Source organism: Eubalaena glacialis, chromosome 20, assembly GCF_028564815.1.
Source record: "Eubalaena glacialis isolate mEubGla1 chromosome 20, mEubGla1.1.hap2.+ XY, whole genome shotgun sequence".
Lineage (NCBI taxonomy): Eukaryota > Metazoa > Chordata > Mammalia > Artiodactyla > Balaenidae > Eubalaena > Eubalaena glacialis.
This window is the reverse complement of record NC_083735.1, coordinates 18686730-18713431: the sequence shown is the minus strand read 5'-3', so window position 1 is coordinate 18713431 and position 26702 is coordinate 18686730. Positions and strand designations below refer to the sequence as shown.

General features: G+C 36.6%; 1 protein-coding gene and 1 non-coding gene across 5 annotated transcripts in view; both read left to right on the top strand.

Annotated features, from left to right (window-relative positions):
• MICU3 (mitochondrial calcium uptake family member 3) overlaps window positions 1-26702 on the top strand; it is a 116010-nt gene that overhangs the window by 11979 nt on the left and 77329 nt on the right. The window lies entirely within an intron of this gene.
• LOC133081495 (U6 spliceosomal RNA) lies at window positions 7154-7260 on the top strand. Its single transcript, XR_009698834.1, has one exon. It is a non-coding gene; the product is annotated as a U6 spliceosomal RNA (small nuclear RNA).

Genomic DNA, 26702 nt, shown 5'->3' with positions numbered 1-26702 from the left:
TACAGAGGAAATGATCTATCAGAAGTAAATTTGCTCAATTTATTACTTCCTCACAAGTAAATTTGCTTTCATCGCACCCTCACTTCTAGTTCCATAGGAAAAATGAATCTTGCTGTGAGACTAGAGAAAAGAGTTTGGAGATCATAAATGGATATTGGCTCTGTGATTTTTTTTCTCTAGCAGTACCCAGTAGTCCCAGAGATGGGGCAGTTCTGGGTGATGATGTAGGGTGTTTATAGAATTTTGTCCTTGAATTTTGAAATTGGGAAGTCAGAGAGCTTTGAGGCTAAGTTACTAGATGGGCCATTTGCTTGAATGTCTAAGTTCTCTCTGACGTGATTTAGGGTGACGAGGAAAACCATGAATTATGTTTCAAAGTCCTCTTCAATAAGTGAGTAGGAATGCCTACAAGTTGCCACTGGCAAGGTAGTATGTGATATAACCAGGGCATATCTGCCTCCATCAGTATCAGTGATTCAGAATTTAAATATTTGCCAAATATTAGTGTCGAAGTGAAGTTGGTGGCAGAGAAGAGCACAGGGTCTTCATCATTACCAGTGACAAAAAAAAGTGACTGATAAAAGACAGAAGATCAGATTCATTCAGTTCCACAAGTATGTTGAACTTTTGGGATTATGTTTAGGACCAAATTCTACAGATGAAGGAAGATTATTTAAAAAGGAAACATTCTACCCTTGGCCAGGAAAAATCCTTGGATAACTTCTCCTTAATTTTTTGGATATATCACGGTCCTGGAGCATTATTTTTTCCCTGCAATGTACTCTTCTCCAGAAAGAAATACCAGATGATGTTATCTAATTACATACTTTCATTTCCTGCTTACTTCTTGTCAAGGCATTCACATTGTCTCCAAGACCCACGATCAACTTAATATACAGAATCATATTCAAATATGATGTTATTAGAGTAGACTAGTTTGTATTGACAAATGGACCTTCACATTTCAGTGGATCAACCCGATAAAATCTTATATTGTTTATGTAATAATTCTGGGTGGGTGATTGGTTGATCAGAAGACTCCTCCATGTGGTTCTCTAACATGTAGACATTTAGGGACCCAGACTGATAGTGACTCTGCCGTCTTCAACAAGTGGGTTCCAAGGTGTCAACATTCCAGTTAGCCAAAAAGTGGGGTGGGGTGGGTGGGACATGGGGGAACACCTATGGGAAGGTTTTATGGGCCAGGCCTGGAAGTGACACATCACTTCCATTCACATTCCATTTCCTAAACTGAGTCACATGGCTACGTCTAAGTGCAAGAGACACTGGGAAATGTACTCTAGCTGCATGCCTAGGAAGATTAATTACTGCATTAATATAATATATTTCTCTGCCACCAACTACTTCAAACAGCATACCCTTAGCTTTTCAATTTTCATTATAAGAACTGATAATTCCCAAGTTTAAACAAGAATTTTAATCAAAAGTATGTATATCACACATAACAACATTATATGCATAGATTTTATACTGTCCTTGGGTAGTCCTCAGTAATCTGTCTGCAAAAATAAATCTTAACTGCCTTGATGAACCTGAAGGTGAATCTGCTTCCTGCCTCAAGCCTTACAGTTCCCTTGTGGTAGGGGAAATTCACTGGCCTTAATCTCCACAGTCACTGCCTCTTTGGACCTGATCTAGAGCCATTTTCCAGATGTGTACTTTGTAATCTGCTGGACATTTAGGAGCCTGATATGGTTCCTGCAAATAAACACTGCACAGTTCTGTATTTAGGGCCAGTGAAGAACTTACTCTATTTCCTTGACATGAGCATTTTTCTCTTCTTTCTTGGGTAACTTTCTGGATGGGAGTATTTCAGACTTTCTCTTAGATGATGAAACTGAATCTCCAAACAATACTTTCCAAATATAAAAACTTTGCAGCTGGGGCTTCCCTGGTGGTGCAGTGGTTAAGAATCCGCCTGCCAATGCAGGGGACACAGGTTTGAGCCCTGGTCCGGGAAGATCCCACATGTCGCAGAGCAACTAAGCCCGTGCACCGCAACTACTGAGCCTGAGCTCTAGAGCCCACGAGCCAGAACTACTGAGCCCGTGTGCCTAGAGCCCGTGCTCCGCAACAAGAGAAGCCACCACAATGAGAAGCCTGCGCACCACAACAAAGAGTAGCCCCTGCTCGCTGCAACTAGAGAAAAAGCCCACACGCAGCAATGAAGAACCAACGCAGCCAAAAATAAAATAAGTTAAAAATAAATTAAAAAAAAAACCTTTACAGCTAATTTAAAGACTACATATTAATTATGCCTTTAAAAATATTTCTCAAATGAGATATGGTGTGTACAGGGGTTGAGTTTTAGGACTCTGCCACTGTCTGTCTCTATAATGATCACTAAGTCATTTCACCTTGCAGGGACATCATTCTTCTATGAAATGTCATAAGTAGGGATGACTGATTTGAATCTGTAAGGTCTATTTCAGCTACATAGTTTTTTAATCTCAAAATCACTTTACTGTTTCTAATACTTTATTGAGTTATTATTAGTAGTTGCTTTAATTTTGTTCCCATCCCTTAATCCTCTCCAAACTTAGTTTTCAAATCTATTTTATGAATTAAGACATTAGTTTTATAAACTTTGTCCCAGATGATGCCTTTTTGGCTTTCATTTCTATTAAGTTCAAGTGACATGTAAGTTCTTCCAGAAAATTTAATGCCAATGTGATGGGAATAAACTGCCAAAACTCAGTAATATTCCATGATTTTTAAAACTTGTTTATCCTTTTCAATATTAATTTCTACTAGTGAAAAATTGATTCATTACTTTTAAATTTTTATACCTTTTGTTAGTGCTTCTATTGTACTCTCTTTTTAGAGTTATTTTTGCCAAAATTAAAAGATACAGAGAATCATATACACTACTCAGAACTGATAATTGTTACCATTTGGAAATATTTGTTTCTAGTCTTTTTCAGAGATTTAAAACTTACTAAGTATGCTGTCTTTTTTAATAGCAGTATTGAACATTGGCTTTCAACAGAGTTTCTTCATTTTTTCAAACTTAGCCATCTTAGGAATAGAAACAGTTGTTAGCAGAGTTATGGTTAAGAGTGTGGTCTGCAGAGTCAGAATACCTAGATTCGAATCTCCGCTCTGTCACTGAGGAACCTTGCCAAAGCTAAATAATTTTACATGCTTCGTTTTCCTCATTTGTAAAGTAGGGATAGTAATAGTACCTACATTATAGGCTTATTAAGAGGGCTTTATTAAAAAGGCCAGGCACATAGGAAGTTCTTGTAGGTGTTAGCTTTTTTTTTTTTTTTAATTTGTGGCTAAATAGGGACTTTGTGTATGCATAGCAGCAGAGTTAACTGTGCCACTTGTCAGATTATTGCCTCAGCTCCAGATCTACCTTTCCTTGCCCTGCTTGTGATGCTGCCGCTGGAAATTGCAAACACTTCTTCTTTGCCGGGAGATTGTGACAGGGACACTGCAGGCAGAGGAGGCTTCTGGCTCTGGCTCTGGCTCTGGCGTGCCTTTCTTCTGCTTGTTCCTCAGGCAGCACTGGGGCGCCCCGTGACACTCATCTTCAGGCTCTCCTGTATCAGTCAGGGACCAGTCAGAAACAGAAACAGTTAAGGTTTAATATAAAGAATTATTAACTATTTACAGGGGATTAGCTACTAAGAAGGAATCAAAATTAAAAAGAATACCCTAGGGCTGAGAGAGAGTACCCAAGGAAGGACCGAAGTTGGAAGGCAGCGGCCTCCCTAGGTTGGGATTCAGGCCTCGTTGGAAGAGGTGTGTTCACCACTAGAGATTTTCCAAGTTGCTGGGCTGAGGCTGGCGGATAGAGAACCAGAAGCGGGGACTGGCAACCTGGAAGCCTCCTGCTGGGGAGCCATTGGACCAATGCTGGCAGACAGGGAACCATGGACCGGAACTGGCCTGCAGGAGACACCGCCCCGCCCCCCCCCCCAAGCTGGGATGCAGCAGGCCAAGGCTAGTTGGCGGGTGGGGAGTCTCAAGTTGGGACTAGCAAGCAGGAACCCCCCCACTGGGGTATAGGTAGGTCAAGGAGACTGACACTGATCTTGTTTAATGTTTTTTGTTAGGTTGTTTATAAATGATCCAAAAGACAGGGGACATAGTTAAATCTCCAAATATTCAAGTTCTTCCGGAGAGTAAATTGCCAACTTGATGGGGATGACCTACAAGAACATTTTTAAGGCCTGTATAAGTGAGTAGAGAAAAAGGGCAGATGGGTTGCTCTGTGGTTGGTGTTGTGGAATGAATGTTTTGTGTCTCCCCAAAATTCGTATGCTGGAGCCCTAACCCCCAGTGTGGCTGTATTAGGAAATTGGGCCTCCAAGGAAGTAATTAAGGTTAAATGAGGTCATAAGAGTGGGACCCTGATCTGATAGGATTAGTGTCCTTAAAAGAAGAGACGCCGGACAGCTTGCCCTCTCTTTCTTTCTGTGCCCACACACTGAGGAAAGGCCATGTGGGGACTTAGAAAGAACGTAGCAGTCTACAACCCAGAAAGAGAGCTCGCACCATGACCATGCTGGCATCTTGATCTTGAGCATCTAGTTTCCAGAACAGTGACAAAATAAATTCTGTCACTTAAGCCATCCAGTCTATGATACTTTGTTTTAGCAGCAGGTAAGTTCACGGTGCTTCATTTAGGGAAAAGTAGTCCAAACTATTAATGGTATGTTGTGTTTGTTTCTTTCAGTTGTAATCTAGAAAAACTATTTTGGAGTGATTATGTAGCCAGGCCTAGAAGACAGTGGCTCAGTGCATAGCTAGAGGTTTTGTCATTACGGGTCAGCCATCACTCTCAAGAAATAAATAGAATACCACCTATTGTATAATCTAGGTGTTTGGAGCTGAGTCAGGAAGATTGAGAGAAAGGGAGTAGCGTGTGAGGCAGATGAGAGCCACAAGGAAATGCCAGGCAATTGGAATAGTTTTGTCACCATGGACGTATTTAGAGAACTGCCAACATATAGTGACACAGAGGTACTGAGCTGCCACATTCTATGTGTGGAGCTGAGGTGCCAACGACTATTTCTGGACCCTGCTGATTGATAGAGAGGATACTCTTCATAAACTTGATTCTATTGACCAGGGGAGAAGGAAGTGTGCTCATTTAGTTTTCATTTAATGTTTACGGTTCACGGAGTTAGTATTTATTTGTCCATTTTACAGTGAAAATGCTAAAGTTCAGAAATCTCTTTTTCCCAAGTTTACCTAATCAGGAAGTGTTGAAGCTGGCATTTGAACCTAGGCCTGAAGGATTGTAAAATCCACGCACTTTCATTTCAGTGTACCAAGTTGTGTAACGTGGAAGAACACTGGGTTGGGTGTCCTAACACCTGAGTTCTGGTCCCAGACTCATTTGCTGTCTGTGTGGTCCTGACGAAGTCCTCTCTAGCCTCTAGACTAAGCTAACTCTTTTGTAAAGTTGAGTTAATATATGTTCTGTTTGCTTTTTTAAAAATAATACACCATTCCACAACTTTTTCTGCCTATGCATATATGTGTATATATGTGTGTATGTATATATACGTGTATGTATCGATATGTACACATATATATGTTTATGTTTCTTTGAAGAATGAACTTTTTAATGGCCACAGACTACTCCACTGATGTGCCATAATTTATTTAACCATTGTCCTGCTGATGGGAATTTTGATTGTTTCTATTTTTTTCACTGTTAGAAGCAGTGCTGCAGTGAATATCCAGGGTTCTTTGTAGATGAAATGTTAAATTGCTGGGTCCATAGCTATTATATTTTAATAGACACTGTCAAATTGTTCTTCAAAATGGTTACACTAAGATATACTTTTACCAGCAATAAGTAATGGGCTTCCAATGTTCCCCTTCACTTAATATTGTTGTTTAATTGTTTTCCCAATTTGAGTGTGAAAAATGATTTATCATGATTATTATAATTTCCATTTTTCTGGTTACCAGTGAGGTAGAGAATTTTTTGTTTGTTTATAGTTTCCTAGGAATTGCCCATTAATATCCTTTGCCAACTTTTATTTTTTTATTGACTGATTTCTAGGATATGTCAAAATATTAAATCCTGTTCCTACTTTATAGGTCACAAATATTTTTCTCACCTCAGTCCTTTTTAAAATATATTTTACAGGCCTGTAAACTTAAACACATATATCATTTCCTTTTTAACACAAATGTGACCATACTGTACATATTGTTCTTGCCTTTTAAACTGATATTATACTGAGATATTAATATATTTATTATAGGTCTCTTATTCTGGTCTTATATTTGGATGCTCTTCCAAACTATGGATATGCCATAATTTATGTTTAATGTTGTCTATTTCATTTTCAGTTCTTTTTTAAAATGACTTGATAGAGGTTTGTCTATTTTATTAAGTCTTCTTAAATACCACTTTTTTGTGTTTACTGTTTTATTGGGGAGTTGTTATTTATTTCTGCTTTTATCTTTATTGTCTGTTCCCTTCTGTTTTCGTCAAATTTATCTTATCCTCTTTTTTCGCTTCTTGAGTTAAATACATAGTTCATTTATTTTAAATTCTTAATTGTTCTTTAGTAAATACATGTAAGGATATGAATTTTCCTGTGTCAGTAATGGCTTTGACCAAATTATACAGGTGGCTATTTGTAAGTTCCTAAGTGTCATTTATTTTCAAAAGGCTTGTAATCCCAGTTTTTATTTCTTTTTTAATCCAATAATTGTTTACTTAATGGTGTATCTTAAATTTTCCAAAGTGGCCTTTTTTCTGTCAGTCTTTTGCTATTAAATTTTAGCATTTTTCCATATGCAGCAGGGAATAAGCCTTGAATGAGTTTGTTTTTTAAAATGGAATATATCCAACTTTTAAAAAGACAATAGACAATAATACTATAATGCATAGCTATGTATGTACTACCAGCTTAAAAAATAAACTATCAACATATATACCTTCCTCCATCATAATCCTCTCTTCCCCAAAGAGGTAACCACTGTTCCAAGTTTGATTTTTATCATTCCCATGTAAGTTTTCGTAGTTATATTACGAATGGATATATCTCTGAATAATATACACTTATTTTGTAATTTAAAAACTTTTACATAAACAGTACCTATCTTTTTATAATTTGTATTTTTAAGATAATGTGTAAGAAATTTGTCCATTTTGGTGCTCGCTTCGGCAGCACATATACTAAAATTGGAACGATACAGAGAAGATTAGCATGGCCCCTGCGCGAGGATGACACGCAAATTCGTGAAGCATTCCATATTTTTTTAAAAGAAAAAAGAAAAAAAAGAAATTTATCCATTTTGACACATGACTTCTAGTTAATTTATTTTCACTCCTGAATAATACTCTACTATATGAATATTTCATTAAACCTGTATTATAACTTTAACATTTTAATCTTATTGATGTTTTAGTGATGACTAATAAATGGTCAGTTTATATATTCTCTGTTTATTAAAATCAAGGTTAATAAGCACCTTCTTTGTTTTGTTACTCAGATACTTTTTCTTACTTAGTTTTTCCACTTGACTTATCCATTTCTAGTAGAGAAGTGTTGATATCTCAGCCATGATTGTGTGTTAAATTGCATTCTTTTAACAGTTTTTTCATTCTATTATTTTAAGCTATTTTGTTTGTGTGTGTAATATCTTCTTGGTGAATTTTTCTTTGTCCCATTTAATGCTTTTGGTTCTCAATTCCATGTATTTTCAAACATTCTGGGTAATGTTTGACTCTTGTAAGGAACATTCACAGCTTTTTAAAAAACACAATATGAGACTTGCTTATTTTTAATGAAGGAGTCTAACCCAATCATATTTATTGTAATTATGGACATGTTTGCATTCATTTTTGCTATATTATGTGAGTGTGAGTTATCTCTTTCCCTTATCACCTAACATTAGATTGGTCCTTTTTTCCTTATCATTTCTCTTCCTCTAGTGGTTCGAAAGTTATACGTCCTATTTCTAATCTTCAAGTGGTTACGTGTAACTTTAACAAAATATATTTATTTTAATATATACATCTGAAACTTGAGGACATAAATCAGTATCAGAAAATTTACCATTCCAAAAAAGATGCGTCCTTGAACATGTTTTACTGTATTGCCTTCCCCACCCCACAGTTTCTGAGGTCAGCTACACTGTTAGTACCAGACAATTATTGATTTTTTTAATATTATGCTTTAATTTTTAAGGGAATCATTAACACTTACAATAAGTTATACATCCACATTCACTCATTAATTTATTTAGCAAATATTTGAGAGCTTGCTACAAGCCAGAAACTCTTCTAGGCACTTCGGAAACAGAAGTGTACCACTTAAACAAAAATTCCTGCCTTCATGGAATTTATATTATTGCAGAAGGCTGGAGATAGAAATTTTGGATTTGTCAGTATATTTATAGTATGTAAAGGCTAGATGAGATGATTAAGGGAGTAATTATAGATTCAAGAAGAGAGGAGGTCCAGGGATTGGCCCTAGGACTGGCCGTAGGGCAGTACCAACAGAAGTACCAGGAAGGAACTGCCAGGGGAATAGGAGGAAAATGAGGACCGAGTGGGCTTGGACATCACGAAAAATTATTTCAAGGAAAAGAGAGTTATCAACTGGGTCAGACTTTGTAAGATGAAAACTGAGAATTGACCTCTGGATTTAGCAACACGGAGGTCATCAGTGACCTTGACAAGCAGCGTTAGTGGAGTGGCGGAGGGGAGACCTGCTGAAGCAGAGGAAACCAGAGACAGGAAATGCTGGCAGCTTTCCAGTAGCCCTGCTGTGAAGAGCAGGAGAGAAGTGGTAGGGAGGGGGATGGTGGCTCAGTGGAGAAGTGGGACCAGAAGCTTTCCAGGACGGGAGAAATGTGCGTGCGCTGAAGGGAAGGACTCAGCGGAAGAGGGGAAAGTAGGGAGGTTACTGCAGGAGCAGAGCCCTTGAATAGGCAGAAGAGGTGAGATATACACATTAAACCACTGTCATTACTGTCTCCTTAGAGATACTTTCACTTACCGTCCTATCAAATAATGAGATGATATATGTGAAAGTACTTTGTAAACTTGTAAAGAACCCTATAATGTAAGCTAACATAACAATACAAGTGGAGACTTTAAAATAAGTGGTCAGTTACTTTTTTTTTTTTTTCCAATTTGATTGCAGCCAGGGAAGTGCTTATTGACTGGTCTTCAGCTGTGTATATTTCCACATAGACACATTTACTAAGTATCAAAACATTTCACCTAGAGGACTTTGGGATTTTCCCACACTGAGAATTTGATGTTTAACCTTTTGACCACCCAACAAGCAAAGAAAATGTTACCGCTTTTATCTTCTTAGAAGCTTTTAAATAAGCCTGAAGCCATATGAGAAAGCCAAGTGTAATACTTCCATGAACATCTTTTTAGCTAGAATAAAAACAGATGTGAATAGAATCTCATGCACATCTCATATGATTCTTGCCCAGAAAATATAAAGATCTAAATTCAAATGTCATTTGCTCTTTAATGTTTTATAAAAATGTTGGTACAGTTGCCAATATCAGGTAGGGCCTAATACCAAATGCTCAACCTCCTACATGAAATTAAATACATGTTTTAATCATTCTTTACTTTAAAAAATTAGTATTGATTTAATTTAAAAAACATTTTAAAAATAAACTACTAAGGATGAGTAATCAAAATAATTTTGCTTAATACAAATGGTTTTATTTTTCCTTCTTCCATTCTTTATTCTCCTGTCTCTGTTTCTCAGCTGCTAAAAGTAATGCATTATATGGTGTTTAGATAATTGATATAATTGTTTCAAGTTACCTCTTTAGTGTATTATCAGCTTGTAGGCATCAGTTTCTCTAATTGTCAAGTAGTGAATCCTTTATCTGGCATTTAATCTTGCCTCCCTGGGAAAACCAGACCTTACCACAAAGTAAATTTTCGAATTGCTAACCTGAAGTAACATGAGACTGTGCCTTGGCAGTGAACCTTTGCTTTCTGTTATTCATGGGAAGGATAATGATGTACTCTGTTGCCTGAAGGCCCTAGTTTCACTACCTTAAGAAATAACAGCTAAGTACTAGTTGCAAAGGTCTGAGTTTAGAAATTCCAGAGAAAATAATTGCATTGAGACAATATTTTTTATTTTGGGGGGGAAGATGTGGTAATTAAAAAATGTAAGTTTTATCATTTCTACCATTTCTTAAGCCGCTTATCTTATGGCAGCATGACTTAGAGGATCCACAATTACCTGAAAATGATCATTACTTATTTTTATGACTAAATTATGAATGTTATTTTACAGGTGTGTTTAAAATTTTTATTTCCATGTGTATATACATGTATATGTTCCATTTTTGTAAGTAACAAAACTGAGATTAAAGATCTAGAATGTAGAATGTTTTGCAATTTCTCAGTAAAACAGAAGATAACATTTTCTAGAACTAGAAGGAAGATTCCCTAAACATTTTTAGCAAACTTGAAAAGAATGTTAAGCAATTCCCATAAAATAATTTCCTAAAAAGTGTAAAATGCAATTTCTTAGAAGCTGTAAAATGAAAAGTCAATTTTGAAAAATTTTTTTAAATTTTTTATACAATTTTTAATGGTTACACTCCATTTACAGTTATTGCAAAATACTGGCTCTATTCCCCGTGTTGTATAATACATCCTCGTAGCCTGTCTTACACCCAATAGTTTGTACCTCCCACTCCCCGACCTCTATGTTGCCCCTCCCCTCCCTCTCCCCACTGGTAACCACTAGTTTGTTCTCTACATCTGTGAGACTGCTTCTTTTTTGTTATATTCACTAGTTTGTTGTATTTTTTGGATTCCACATGTAAGTGATATCATACAGTATTTATCTTTGTCTGACTTATTTCACTTAGTATAATGCCCTCCAAGTCCATCCATGTTGCTGCAAATGGCAAAACTTCATACTTTTTTATGGCTGACTAGTATTCCATTGTGTATGTGTGTGTGTGTGTGTGTGTGTGTGTGTATCATATCTTCTTTATCCATTCCTCTGTTGATGGACACTTAGGTTGCTTCCATATCTTGGCAATTGTAAATAATGCTGCTATGAGCATTGGGGTGCATGTATCCTTTCAAATTAGTATTTTTGGTTTTTGGGTTTTTTTTGTTCTTTGTTTTTTTGGGTATATACCCAAGAGTGGAATTGCTGGGTCATATGGTAATTCTATTTTTTGTTTTTTAAGAAACTTTCATACTGTTTTCCGCAGTGTCTGCACCAATTTACATTCCTACCAACAGTGTACGAGGATTCCCTTTACTCTACGTTCTTGCCAACATTTATTATATGTTTTCTTTTTGATGATAGCCATTGTGACAGGTGTGAGGTGATATCTCATTGTGGTTTTGATTTGCATTTCCCTGATGCTTAGCAGTGTTGAGCATTTTTTCATGTGCCTGTTGACCATCTGCATTTCCTCTTTGGAAAACTGTCTATTCAATTCTTCCACCCATTTTTTATTTGGGTTGTTTGATTTTTTTGATGTTGAGTTGTATGAGCTATTTATATATGTTGGCTATTAATCCCTGTGGTCATATCATTTGCAAATATTTTCTCCCATTCAGTAGGTGGTCTTTTCATTTTGTCAGTGGTTTCCTTTGCTGTGCAAAAGCCTTTAAGTTTAATTAGGTCCCATTTGTTTATTTTTGCTTTTATTTCCTTTACTTTAGGAGAGGGACCCAAAAAAATATTGCTGCAATTTATATCAGAGAGTGTTCTGCCTATGTTTTCCTCTAGGAGTTTTATAGTATCCAGTCTTACATTTAGGTCTTTAATCCATATTGAGTTTATTTTTGTATATGGTGTTAGAGAATATTCTAATTTGATTCTTTCATGGTAGCTGTCCAGTTTTCCCAGTACCAATTATTAAAGAGACTGTCTTTTCTCCATTGTATATTCTTGCCTCCTTTGTAGTAGATTAACTGACCATAAGTGCATGGGTTTATTTCTGGGCTCTCTGTCCTGTTCCATTGATCTATGTGTCTGTTTTTGTGCTAGTACCATACTGTTTTGAATACTGTAGCTTTGTAGTGTAGTCTGATGTCAGGGAGCATGAATTCTCCAGCTCTGTTCTTTTTTCTCAAGGTTGCTTTGGCTGTTCAGGTTCTTTTGTGTTTCCATACAAATTTTAAAATTATTTGTTCTAGTTCTTTGAAAAATGCCATTGGTATTTTGATAGGGATTGCATTGAATGTGTAGATTGCCTTGGGTAGTATAGTCATTTTAACAATATTGATTCTTCCAGTCCAAGAACATGGTATATCTTTCCATCTGTTTGTGTTGTCTTCAGTTTCTTTCATCAGAGGCTTATAGTTTTTAGAGTAGAGATCTTTTGCCTCCTTAGGTATGTTTATTGCTAGGTGTTGTATTCTTTTTGATGTGATGGTAAATGGGATTGTTTCCTCAATTTCTGTTTCTGATACTTCATTATTAGTGTATAGAAATGCAACAGATTTCTGTATATTAATTTTGTATCCTGCAACTTTTCCAAATTCATTGATGAGCTCTGGTAGTTTCCTGCTGGTGTCTATAGGATTTTCTGTGTATAGTATCATGTCATCTGCAAACAGTGACAGTTTTACTTCTTCCTTTCTAATTTGGATGCCTTTTATTTCTTTTTCTTCGTTGATTGCTGTGGCTAGGACTTCCAAAACCATGTTGAATAAAAGTTGCAAGAGTGGGCATCCTTGTCTTGTTCCTGATCTTAGAGGAAATGCTTTCAGCTTTTCACCATTGAGTATAATGTTAGCTGTGGGTTTGTCATATATACGCCTTATTATGTTGAGGTATGTTCCCTCTATGCCCACTTTCTGGAGAGTTTTTATCATAAATGGATGTTGAATTTTATCAGAAGCTTTTTCTGCATCTATTGAGATGATTATATGGTTTTTTAATCTTCAATTTGTTAATGTGGTGTATCACATTGATTGATATGTGGGTATGGAAAAATCCTTGCATCCCTGGAATAAATCCCACTTGATCATGATGTGTGATCCTTTTAATGTATTGTTAGATTCAGTTTGCTAGTATTTTGTAGAGGATTTTTGCATCTATGTTCATCAATGATAGTGGCCTGCAGTTTTCTTCTTTGTGATATCTTTGTCTGGTTTTGGTATCAGGATGATGCTGGCCTCATAAAATCTGTTCAGAAGTGTTCCTTCCTTTGCAATTTCCTGGAAGCAGTAAAATGAAAAGGCGAATTTAAAGTCTCTTCTACCTCTAGATTTCTGTGATTTCATTTTTCTGTTGTGTTACCTTAAGCTTACAAATAAGATAATTTGTGAGCCAACTCTGAGATCCATTCCGGGTAGTTGTCAGTAGCAGTTTTGCAAGATCTTTTTGATATAAAAAATTCCATTTTCTCAACAAAATATGCCACATCTAAAAATATTGCACTGATACCTTAACTTAAACTTACAATGTCTGTATTTTTCCTGTTCTGTGAAAACTAGTTCTATAAAAAATTTTAACATATCTAATTAGAATATGCCCACTACAAGCCAAGAAATCATAATTGTATTACATTTAATAGTAATATTTGGAGGGGGCAGACAGCAGAAGCAAGAAGAACTACAATCCTGCAGCCCGTGGAACAAAAACCACATTCACAGAAAGACAGACAAGATGAAAAGGCAGAGGGCTATGTACCAGATGAAGGAACAAGATAAAACCCCAGAAAAACAACTAAATGAAGTGGAGATAGGCAACCTTCCAGAAAAAGAATTCAGAATAATGATAGTGAAGGTGATCCAGGACCTCGGAAATAGAATGGAGGCAAAGATCAGGAAGATGCAAGAAATGTTTAACAAAGACCTAGAAGAATTAAAGAACAAACAAACAGAGATGAACAATACAATAACTGAAATGAAAACTACACTAGAAGGAATCAATAGCAGAATAACTGAGGCAGAAGAACGGATAAGTGACTTGGAAGACAGAATGGTGGAATTCACTGCTGCAGAACAGACTAAAGAAAAAAGAATGAAAAGAAATGAAGACAGCCTAAGAGACCTCTGGGACAACATTAGATGCAACAACATTCGCATTATAGGGGTCCCAGAAGGAGAAGAGAGAGAGAAAGGACCAGAGAAAATATTTGAAGAGATTATAGTCGAAAACTTCCCTAACGTGGGAAAGGAAATAGCCACCCAAATCCAGGAAGCGCAGAGAGTCCCATACAGGATAAACCCAAGGAGAAACACACCGAGACACATATTAATCAAATTGGCAAAAATTAAAGACAAAGAAAAATTATTGAAAGCAGCAAGGGAAAAATGACAAATAACATACAAGGGAACTCCCATAAGGTTAACAGCTGATTTCTCAGCAGAAACTCTACAAGCCAGAAGGGAGTGGCATGATATACTTAAAGTGATGAAAGGAAAGAACCTACAACCAAGATTACTCTACCCAGCAAGGATCTCATTCAGATTTGATGGAGAAATCAAAAGCTTTACAGACAAGCAAAAGCTAAGAGAATTCAGCACCACCAAACCAGCTCTACAACAAATGCTAAAGGAACTTCTCTAAGTGGGAAACACAAGAGAAGAAAAGGACCTACAAAAACAAACCCAAAACAATTAAGAAAATGGTCATAGGAACATACATATCGATAATTACCTTAAACGTGAATGGATTAAATGCTCCAACCAAAAGACACAGGCTTGCTGAATGGATACAAAAACAAGACCCATATATATGCTGTCTACAAGAGACCCACTTCAGACCTAGGGACCCATACAGACTGAAAGTGAGGGGAAAAAGATATTCCATGCAAATGGAAATCAAAAGAAAGCTGGAGTAGCAATACTCATATCAGATAAAAATAGACTTTAAAATAAAGAATGTTACAAGAGACAAGGAAGGACACTACATAATGATCAAGGGATCAATCCAAGAAGAAGATATAGCAATTATATATGCACCCAACATAGGAGCACCTCAGTACATAAGGCAGCTGCTAACAGCTATAAAAGAGGAAATCAACAGTAACACAATAATAGTGGGGGACTTTAACACCTCACGCACACCAATGGACAGATCATCCAAAATGAAAATAAATAAGGAAACAGAAGCTTTAAATGACACAATAGACCAGATAGATTTAATTGATATATATAGGACATTCCACCCAAAAACAGCAGGTTACACTTTTTTCTCAAGTGCACACAGAACATTCTCCAGGATAGATCACATCTTGGGTCACAAGTCAAGCCTGAGTAAATTTAAGAAAATTGAAATCATATCAAGCATATTTTCTGACCACAACGCTATGAGATTAGAAATGAATTACAGGGAAAAGAATGTAAAAAACACAAACACATGGAGGCTAAACAATACGTTGCTAAATAACCAAGAGATCACTGAAGAAATCTAAGAGGAAATCAAAAAATACCTAGAGACAAATGACAATGAAAACACGATGATCCAAAACCTATGGGATGCAGCAAAAGCAGTTCTAAGAGGGAAGTTTATAGCTATACAAGCCTACCTCAAGAAACAAGAAAAATCTCAAATAAACAATCTAACCTTACACCTAAAGGAACTAGAGAAAGAAGAAGAAACAAAACTCAAAGTTAGCAGAAGGAGAGAAATCATAAAGATCAGAGCAGAAATAAATAGAAACAAAGAAAACAATAGCAAAGATCAATAAAACTAAAGCTGGTTCTTTGAGAAGATGAACAAAATTAATAAACCATTAGCCACTCATCAAGAAAAAGAGGGAAAGGACTCAAATCAATAAAATTAGAAATGAAAAAGGAGAAGTTACAACAGACACCACAGAAATACAAAGCATCCTAAGAGACTCTACAAGCAACTGTATGCCAATAAAATGGACAACCTGGAAGAAATGGACAAATTCTTAGAAAGGTATAACCTTCCAAGACTGAACCAGGAAGAAATAGAAAATATGAACAGACCAATCACAAGTAATGAAATTGAAACTGTGATTGGAAATCTTCCAACAAACAGAAGTCCAGGACCAGATGGCTTCACAGGTGAATTCTATCAAATATTTAGAGAAGAGCTAACACCCATCCTTCTCAAACTCTTCCAAAAAATTGCAGAGGAAGGAACACTCCCAAACTCATTCTATGAGGCCACCATCACGCTGATACCAAAACCAGACAAAGATACTACAAAAAAAGAAAATTACAGACCAATATCACTGATAAATATAGATGCAAAAATCCTCAACAAAATTCTAGGAAACAGAATCCAACAACACATTAAAAGGATCATACACCATGGTCAAGTGGGATTTATCCCAGGGATACAAGGATTCTTCAATATACACAAATCAATCAATGTGATACACCATATTAACAAATTGAAGAATAAAAACCATATGATCATCTCAATAGACGCAGAAAAGGCTTTTGACAAAATTCAACACCCATTTATGATAAGAACTCTCCAGAAAGTGGGCATAGAGGGAACCTACTTCAACATAATAAAGGCCATATTTGACAAACCCACAGCAAACATCATTCTCAATGGTGAAAAACTGAAAGCATTTCCTCTAAGATCAGGACCAAGACAAGGATGTCCACTCTCACCATTATTATTCAACATAGTTTTGGAAGTCCTAGCAATGGCAATCAGAGATGAAAAAGAAATAAAAGTAATACAAATTGAAAAAGAAGAAGTAAAACTGTCACTGTTTGCAGATGACATGATACTATACATAGAGAATCCTAAGGATGCCACCAGAAAACTACCAGAGCGAATCAATGAATTTGGTAAAGTTGCAGGGTACAAAATTAATGTGCAGAAATCTCTTGCATTCCTATACACCAGTGATGAAAAATCAGAAAGAGAAATTAAGGAAACACTCCCATTTACCATTGCAACAAAAAGAATAAAATACCTAGGAATAAACCTACCTAGGGAAACAAAAGACCTGTATGCAGAAAACTATAAGACACTGATGAAAGAAATTAAAGATGATACCAACAGATGGGGAGATATATCATGTTCTTGGATTGGAAGAATCAATATTGTGAAAATGACTATACTACCCAAGGCAATCTACAGATTCAGTGCAATCTCTATCAAATTACGAATTACAGAACTAGAACAAAAAATCTTAAAATTTGTATGGAGACAAAAAAGACCCTGAATAGCCAAAGGAGTCTTGAGGGAAAAATACGGAGCTGGAGGAATCAGACTTCCTGACTTCAGACTATACTACAAAGCTACAGTAATCAAGACAATATGGTACTGGCACAAGAACAGAAACATAGATCAGTGGAACAAGACAGACAGCCCAGAGATAAACCCACGCACCTGTGGTCAACTAATCCATGACAAAGGAGGCAAGGATATACAATGGAGAAAGGACAGTCTCTTCAGTAAGTGGTACTGGAAAACTGGGCAGCTACATGTAAAAGAATGAAATTAGAACACTCCCTAACACCATACACAAAAATAAACTCAAAATGGATTACAGACCTACACGTAAGACCGGGCACTATAAAACTCTTAGAGAAAAGCATAGGAAGAACACTCTTTGACGTAAATCACAGCAAGATCTTTTTTGATCCACCTCCTAGAGTAATGGAAGTAAAAACAAAAATAAACAAATGGGACCTAATGAAACTTCAAAGATTTTGCACAGCAAAGGAAACCATAAACCAGATGAATAGACAACCCTCAGAATGGGAGAAAATATTTGCAAACAAATCAACAGACAGAGGATTAATCTCCAAAATATATAAACAGCTCATGCAGCTCAATATTAAAAAAACAAACAACCCAATCCAAAAATGGGCAGAAGACCTAAATAGACATTTCTCCAAATAAGACATACAGATGGCCAAGAAGCACATGAAAAGCTGCTCAACATCACTAATTATTAGAGAAATGCAAATCAAAACTAAAATGAGATATCACCTCACACCAGTTAGAATGGGCATCATCAGAAAATCTACAAACAACACGTGCTCAAGAGGGTGTGGAGAAAAAGGAACCCTCTTGCACTGTTGGTGGGAACGTAAATTGATACAGCCACTATGGAGAACAGTATGGAGGTTCCTTAAAAAACTAAAAATAGAATTACCATATGATCCATCAATCCCACTACTGGGCATATACCCAGAGAAAACCATAATTCAAAAAGACACATGCACCCCAATGTTCATTGCAGCGCTATTTACAATAGCCAGGTCATGGAAGCAACCTAAATGCCCATCGACAGACGAATGGTTAAAGAAGATGTGGTACATATATACAATGGACTATTACTCAGCCATAAAAAGGAACGAAATTGGGTCACTTGTTGAGATGTGGATGGATCTAGAGACTGTCATACAGAGTGAAGTAAGTCAGAAAGAGAAAAACAAATATCGTATATTAACGCATATATGTGGAACCTAGAAAAATGGTACAGATGAACCAGTTTGCAGGGCAGAAATTGAGACACAGATGTAGAGAACAAACGTATGGACACCAGGGGGGGAAAGCCGCAGGGGGCTGGTGGTGGTGGTGTGATGAATTGGGCGATTGGGATTGACATGTATACACTGATGTGTATAAAGTTGATGACTAAGAAGAACCTGCTGTATAAAAAAATAAATTAAAAAATTAAAAATAAAGTAATATTTGTGAAAATCACACATGCTGTAGTTTCATTATTTGAAGTTTGATGATACTTGATTTTCACAATGAATTATTCTTTATTAATGAAAGAAATGAAGTTCTTAGAATTTAAAATTTAAGTTTATATATGTGTATTAATTTTCAGTTAATTTTATATTTTATTTGTTTGTTACTTAGAGTTTAGATTTATAGTTTTTAGTTACTTTAGTTGGATATTTTGAGTAATCTGTCACCAAATTTAGTTTAGGAATAACAAAGTTTTATAATTGTGGAGCAAAAAATTTGAAGACCATGATCTTCTTACCTGTACATGGTTCAATTCAGTGTTTGTAAATTAAGCTGTAGGACAGTAATTATTATTCAACCTCCCCTAGATAAGGTGGGTAAGTTTGTGGAGGTGGAGCAGAAAAGATGTGTATTCTCGACATCTCTCAACATTCAAAATGGAGGACCAGACCCAATGTTTTCTTAATCTCATTGCAGTGTTCTGTGAAAAGGTCAGGAGATTACAGCAGCATTTTGACAGATTTGGAAGAACAAAGCTATGGAGAGTGAAAGTGCAGACAGCATTAGATTTCAAGCCAATAGTGGCTGTGTCTAAGACTTTGGAAAGAGAGATACAGTATACAGACGATAAAATGTGTGGGACTGTCAGTCTAAGTGAATCACAGCAGTTTAGTATTTCCTGAAAAATTGGTGAAGGTTGTTTAGAAGTGTTACCTCCCATGAGGCTTTTAATCCTATAGATGTTGTTTGTTTTGGAAGTGTATCTCTCCGAGTCTTTGTTAAACATAGTAATTCTAATGTTTTTCTCCCTCATGCTTTATATTCCATGAGTCCTTGATGTTGTCACCCAAAGTTGTTGTGACAGAGACTGCAAGCTCTTGACTGTAGTCTCTTCTCTTCCTCCATAATTGTTAGGATTGTGGATACCCAGTTCTTCATTTGCCATCATCTCTTGCACCTAAGTGTGGCCATGTGACTAAGTTCTCTGTGATTGAATGTGAACAGGAGTGATTTATGCCTCTTCTAGCCCTAGTCGCGTGGACTTCTTCCCTGCCACCGCCCCCCACCGTGATTGATAGTGGCAGAGTCATTATCACCCTGTGTCTGACTGACTGTGTGAAGCACAGCTCCCTGATCCCACCCTGACCCCAGTCCTAGCCTGTCTTCTCGGGGCTCCTGTGAGAGAGAAATGAACACACTTCTTGTGTGTTTGAGCCATTACATTTGAGGAATTTAGCTTACTCTCTCTAATATAGTGGAGAAAGGATTAGTTGGTGAGAGCCTTAATCACTGAGAAGGGAAATGAATTATTTTTTGATGAAGGTGAATTAACTTTGTTAGCTACGCTTGTCTCCTATATTCTCCTGGTATGAAAGCTCACCTAACTGCCCACCAGTAGATTCAGCCTCACCACGGACATTAAAACCAACAGGAGAATATAAAGAGCTTCAGATTACTGGCTAATTGACCACTTTCAACATTGTTAATGTAACTCATCCCTGTGATTTAGCCCCAATCTTATGGATTTCTATTTTATCCCTCAGTGACATGCCAATTCTCAAGGAGCTAAACTTCTTCCTGAACTCAGCCTCCTCTGACTTGGTCTACTCATCTCTTCTTTGAATAGTGGACTTCAGCGAATTTGCCTGCTGCTTGAACCCCTGTGTATCACTTATATTCTTGGCTAAGGTCCCCAGTCTGGGTCTTGTACTTGGTTCAGGATTTTGCCAAATAAATCGTATGCTACATCTTCTACACCTTTCCTGTTCTGGCTTCTTGCCCCTCCACTGCTGCCCCCTCTTGCAGTCAGTCCTCCATGTAGCATAAAGGATAATCTACCAAATTTGAATCTCTTTCAAATTATATTTATGTTTGTTTTTTTCTCTAATCATAACCAAGCACCTTCTTCTATGTTGTAACTCCCAGTATTCAGTTAAATGTGAAAAGCTATATTCTTCTCTTTCTGGCCTTCCCTAATTCATATACTGATAAAATTCTCACCAGTTATACTGTCCATTTTTGTTGTTGTTGTTATTCCTGTAGTCAGTCAGAAGCTAGAATTTGTGAATTTTACTGTCCTTTTTGGAAAGATATCATAGAAGCAAAAATTATTCTTTATTGTAGGAGAAAATTGGTAATGTATAACTGAAAGAAGACAACAGAAGTAATATATACCTAGTATCAGGAATTACTTTAAAAAGTTAAGTATGTGTAACCCTGTTTTAAAATCTAAATATGAAAAAAAAGAAAAAATTGAATTATCCAGTTTTTATATGTTGCAGTCACTTGGCAGGAGTGCCTGAGAATTTAGTGCTCCAAATTTCAAGACTTAAGCCAGAAGTTATTAATACTTTTGCCTGAATCTGCACTTAAGAAGAGATTCATTTTACTGGAATTTTTACTCTATTAAAATAAAAAACAGTCAAAATGAAAAATAAATCCCATAAGGCTTCTTATTACAATAGATAACTTAAACAATTACCAACATTAGTTATGAAGATGGTATGTTTGAACAACTTTGAAAAGATGGATACACCTAAGTTATAGTGTGGTACCTTTCTCACTAAAGCTTTAGGTTCTCTTTTATTATCTCAGTCTAGATTCCCAGCTTGGAATCAGAAGCCTCTCTTCTGGTTGTCCTTCACTGCCACCTGACCCACACTCAGTATCCCTTTGGCTGTTTATTATCCGGTTGCCAATTATCTTTTCATCCATAAGCATTCATTCATTCACGCAATAAACATTTACCAAGCCTCTTAGATATGCCAGGCACTATGTTAATCATATGTAGACAGGTAATTGCAACACAGTATGAATGGGGAGGAAAGAGTACAAGCGATAGAATAGTAGGATATATAAAGGAAATAGCTAGAATTTATCCAAGGTACAGGGTTAACTCTCAGGGAAGGTGTATTGTCAAAGTCTAAGATACGTTAATACAAGGGATGTGATTAAGTAGGATTGATTTGGAGTAGCATCTTATATAGTAGAGAGGGTGTGGCAGCAGAAGTTTTCTTGCAGGTTGCTTTCCTAAGAGTTTGAGTAAAAGAATCACATTGACCATTTGATATGGAGCAAAGATTCATCTCCTTGGCAATAGCTACAAAGGTATCAGGGCTCACCTCCGGAGAAACTGAAAAGCTGAGCAGGAAACGGAAGTTGATCTAAAATATTCCTGGAGCTGGCCATTGCTCAGAGACCAGTACAGTTCCCGGAGCTCATTCCAGGCGTAGAGTGAAGTTTGACTCATTCTTGTTTTTATCAACAGGCTATGACTAGACTTTGGTTAGGATTAGCTTAGTTGGTTTCATGAAGTTTCAGCAGTGGACAACCACTGAATTTGTTGATAACTAGCAGATCTCTATAGCAGAGAGAGTCTAGAATGAGGCATCAGGGAGACCTGGTAAGTAGCAGCTTAATACCAAGCACTGGAGTGGGGAGCTTGGCACACGCTGTAGTTCCAGGGGAGCTACAGAAGGATCAGGAGAAGGTCTCAGGCACAGGTAGGAAATCAGGTACTGGAACTGGGAAATAAAGGATGGATTCTGATGATAGGAATCAAATCAGGAGCTCAGTTCCTGGATCCAGAACAAGACAGACACTACCACCCAAATCTCTGGCCTTAAAATCTTTGGACACCTCCAACTTGAGACAGGATTGGTTCCAGAGACTGATGTGAAGCAACCACAAATAGTCCTTAAGTATCTTCAACCTCAGATGGTGAGAGGAAGGGGGAGTCAAGGACACTATTTCAGTATCAGAGTTCTCACAATAAAGACTCTGGTTCTTACAAAAACCAGGGAAAACTTGAATTCAAGATACAAATAATATTAATTGAATTCAATCTTTTTTTTAACAATGCCTTTTTTTTTTTTTTTGGCTGCGTTGGGTCTTCGTTGCTGTGCATGGGCTTTCTCTAGTTGCGGTGAGCGGGGGCTGCAGTGCACTGGCTTCTCATTGCGGTGGCTTCTCTTGTTGTGGAGCACGGTATCTAGGCACGTGGGCTTCAGTAGTTGTGGCACGCAGACTCAGTAGTTGTGGCTCGTGGGCTCTAGAGTGCAGGCTCAGTAGTTGTGGCGCATGGGCTTAGTTGCTCCACGGCATGTGGGATTTTCCCAGACCAGGGATCAAACCCGTGTCCCCTGCATTGGCAGGCGGATTCTTAACCACTGCGCCACCAGGGAAGTCCCGAATTCAATCTCTTAAGAAGTTTTAATTAGAGCAAAATTTTTAAATTGATAATTAATAAACTCCATGGTTTGATGTTCTACTTATTGCCTGACAAAAATTAGTTTCAGTCTTCCTGCATTTAAGAGCTTCCTCAATGGGTCTGCTGATAATAACAAAAACTAAACAAAAAACAAAGAAAAAGGCAAGAGTACATGCAGAAAAAGGATTTCACCTTATAAAGTAGGCCATTTTAAAGAGGCACCTTCAGGAAAAAAATGGAACGTGGAAACTTTGTGTTGTGTTTACTTTGGAGACATTACTTCTTAAAAGCTAAACTAGCTGGTCTTCAGCTCCATCTGAACTTCTACTGCCCTCCAGCTTCTTAGAGGCTATTTTTTCTTCTAGCCATTATAAGCCTACAGGTTTTCTCTTTACTTTTTCTTAACGATTTAAAGGCTGTCACTTCCTCAACTTCCCAAATATTTGTTTTTTAATTTGACTGTCAACCTATAGAAATTAAGAATTTTTCTTAAATGAACATGACTTGTATAACACCTGTCAGTCTCTTCCCTGTGGTTCACAAATGGTCTAGTTATACTTTACCACTTTTGAAAGGCTTATTTTTTAGGTACATAATATTGGATTTATAATAAAGATTTACATTTTAGCAATTAATGTCTTAACAACTAAATGGATATAATTCAGGCTTTTTGCTTTCTGGTTAATTTTCCCACTCACCTTAGGTACATTATACTTATTGATGACTTTTAACTATATTGGCAATTTATGATGTAAAAAGTATAATTTACTGAAACAGTACATATTATGAAAGATGTTTAGGTTAATTTTAGGTTTTAGAAATTAACTTTTAAAAGATATATTGGAGATTATATATATATATATATATATATATATATATATATATATATATTTTTTTTTTTTTTTTGGCCTCGCTGCACGGCATGCGAGATCTTAGTTCCCTGACCAGGGATTGAACCCGGGCCCCCTGCAGTGGAAGGGCGGAGTCCTAAGGGAATTCCCAAGATATACTGGATTTAGATGAGCAAAAAAGGTATTAAAGGAGATCGGCCAGTGAATACAGGTGTAATTAACCTGCTCCTTGTAATATAAGGATTATACCTACAGATTCAGGCCAGTATGCTCGAGGGAAATGGTTGTATTTGTTTTTTGAAAGGCTCAGAACATTAACATGATACAAGATCGATGTCATTGCCAAGAGGATTAGAAAACCAGTTTGAGTATCATTTTCTACCTTTATTTATTGGTTCTTTTTTCTGAGTGTTCATAGTAGTGATGTTAAAATAACTTCAGAAGGTTTAGATTTTTTAAACTTTGGAAAGTTCAAAAGCAAAGCTGAATCTTTTAAAGATCTGAGTTCCTTCTGACCTTTGGTGGTCTATTGGCCTGAAGCTGTCCGTTTTCTCAGAGATTCTAGTCGGTCAGGTCAGGTGTCCTCAGCTGGCCTTCATGGACCGCTGCTCCTTGTCAACCTCCAAAACACTGTAAAGTTTAACTTGGTTAGAACTCTACCACAGTAAAAAAAAAAAAAAAAAAATTATTCTTCATCTGTGCCATTACAGCATTCATTAAGGAAATAGTCTGTTCAAAAACTGCAGAGAAAGAGGCATGTAGACAACTGAAAGATTTGAAAGTAGTTAGACATAATTAAACCAAGCTTATTTATTTATATTTGTCCCTAAAATAGTTTTAGATAAAGTTATCTCCCAATTGACTAATTATTTTATAATTAATTCATTTGTATGTAGTAGGCACACACCAAGTGTCTGCTGAATGAATGAATTCACATTAGCTCAGTAGTTGATGTTAAATATTCATCTTGGAAACCAAAAATAGTTAAAAGATAATGTAAATAGTATAGAGTTTTGTCCAATTCCTTTTGAGTTTTTGTTTGGGGATTTCTGTTTATGCTTCTACTTGTCCAACACATTTTAATTTTTGTTAGGGGACCACATTTATGTTGTTATTCTGGTAGAAAGGTAAAAAAACAAGAGGAGCAAATGATCTCTAAAGACCATTCTAATTCTAAACTCATTTATTTTCAGTGACCAAAGGAGACTAGGTAAACACCCGTTCCTGATTTAAGGTGGAAGACAATTATCAAAACCAATAGTAAACATTGCATTTAATGGAAATTCATTAAAAGCATTCTCTGCAAACTATGGAACAAGACAAGAATGCTTAATATTCCTGATATTATTCAACATCATTTTTAGAAACTTAAACCTTTAGTAATTAAGACAATGAAGATGAGGTTTAAATATTAAAAAGTAAAAGTTACAACTGTTACTATTTTGAAAGAACGTATGATTATCTACCTAGAAAATCCAAGAAAAAAGTTATTAAGATTAATGAAGGAATTTAGTAAGGTTAGTTGGATACAAAGCAAATTACTAGTCAGTAGCTTTCCCATTCATCAGAAATAACCAACTGAAAATGTAATAGCAATAAAAGGTTCCATTCACAATTACACAGAAACTATGAAATGTATGAGTAAATCTACCAAAATTTTTTTAAAACTTATATGAGAAAACTGTAACACTTTACTGAAAGATGTAGTTGAAGACCTGAATAAATAGACATCCGTGTTCCCAGTTGGGAAAAATCAAGTCATCCTAAATTACACCAAAATTCAATGTCCTCCCAAACAAAATATCAGTGTGATTTGTTTTTTTTTTTTTTTTGGCCACGCTGCGTGGCATGTGGGATCTTAGTTCCCTGACCACGCCCCCTGCATTGGAATTGTGGTCTTAACCACTGGACTGCAGGGAAGTCCCTCAGTGGGGTTTTTAAAACAGAATTTGACATCTTAATTTCACAGTTCACTTAGAAGAAAAAACTGCATATCAATCAGCACAAATATTTTTAAAAGATTGACAGTAAGGTGGAGTCTTGCTTTACCTAATGTCAGAAACATAATCAAAAGCTATAGCAATTAAAGCAGTATGGCATTTGAGTACGAACAGGCAAATCAGTCAGTGTAAGAGAACAGAAAGTGTAAAAACCAACCCAGGGACTTCCCTGGTGGCACAGTGGTTGGGAGTCCACCTACCAGTGCAGGGAACACAGGCTCGATCCCTGGTCCAGGAGGATCCCACATGCCGCAGAGCAACTAAGCCTGTGTGCTCACCTCAACTAGAGAAAGCCCGAGCGCAGCAATGAAGACCCAACAGCAGACAAAAATTAAAATTAATTAATTAATTAATTATTTTAAAAAAACCAACCCAAGTATTGATTTCCTGTTCTGCTCTCTATCCCATCCCATCCTCCAGCCAGATGAGCTCAGTCCTCCCAGTTGATGATAACTAGACTGTTCTAGGATCAGGCCGGTTTACTGTGATCTCATGAGAAAATTGTTTTTTACTTTCTACAAGTTCATGGTTCATTTGAGCAGTGCCCGGGTATATTATTACACTATGTGATTTATTACACTAAATTGATCAGAGGCAATGGAGGAAGCAACACAACTGCAGTAGCAGGAAGCCCATTTAAGCACCAAGGCTTTGGTTATCTCTTTTATATGTAAATCCTATTCTTCCCTTTTAGGATATATATTTTTTTGTCTGGGGCACAAACCATTCCCAAACTCCTCCCCACACCTTCTTTTAAGGTGATAAACAGACCCGTAGGCACCTAGTGCCATTATCAAAAATGATGGGTACTTTTGCTGAGGCAACAAGAGGTAGAACTCATACATACAGTGGAGTTTTAATGACAACCTTGAACTCAGATTTCTTCTGATACCGTTCCTTGGGTGTTTAAAGAATACAAATTGTTCCACAGTTCTGCCTTTTTTTTTCTTTCTTTCTCTTAATATAGGATGGATTAGAGGCAAAAACCATAGTCCATTACTATAAAATTTTAGGGAAGTAG